A 339-nucleotide genomic window follows, 5' to 3' on the forward strand; every position below is an offset into this window, starting at 1 on the left:
CCTCCTCTGGATCATCCAGATGGTCATTTGCAAACTTCAGACAGGCCTGGACAGGTGCTGGCTTGAGCAGGGGGACCTTGCGTGCGCTGCAGGATAATAATGTATGACGGCGTAGTGTGTCACTAATGATTGTGGGAATGCTGTTCCACAGCATTATTCGGTTCTTTATTTTTATTATTCCGTACGTTTTTTGGCTCTCTAACTTCAGCTATTTAAACCATTCAATTTTTCAAATCTTTAGCTCTTTAAGCAGATAATGGGACTTCTTCTAGTATTTTTCAACTATTTATACTTTTTCAAATATTAAGCTTTTAAACATTTTATTTTAACATTAAAGTC

At 37.2% G+C, this 339-nt stretch overlaps 1 protein-coding gene and 1 long non-coding RNA gene across 7 annotated transcripts in view; one reads left to right on the plus strand and one right to left on the minus strand.

Annotated features, from left to right (window-relative positions):
• Positions 1–339, plus strand: part of psip1a (PC4 and SFRS1 interacting protein 1a) — an 18,496-nt gene that overhangs the window by 12,133 nt on the left and 6,024 nt on the right. The window lies entirely within an intron of this gene.
• LOC116700804 (uncharacterized) overlaps positions 184–339 on the minus strand; it is a 4,681-nt gene continuing 4,525 nt past the window's right edge. Inside the window, exon 3 of the long non-coding RNA XR_004334739.1 lies at positions 184–308. This is a non-coding gene — a long non-coding RNA (uncharacterized LOC116700804). The remainder of the gene's footprint in view (positions 309–339) is intronic.

Source organism: Etheostoma spectabile, chromosome 2 (genome assembly GCF_008692095.1).
Source record: "Etheostoma spectabile isolate EspeVRDwgs_2016 chromosome 2, UIUC_Espe_1.0, whole genome shotgun sequence".
NCBI classification, from domain to species: Eukaryota; Metazoa; Chordata; class Actinopteri; order Perciformes; family Percidae; genus Etheostoma; species Etheostoma spectabile.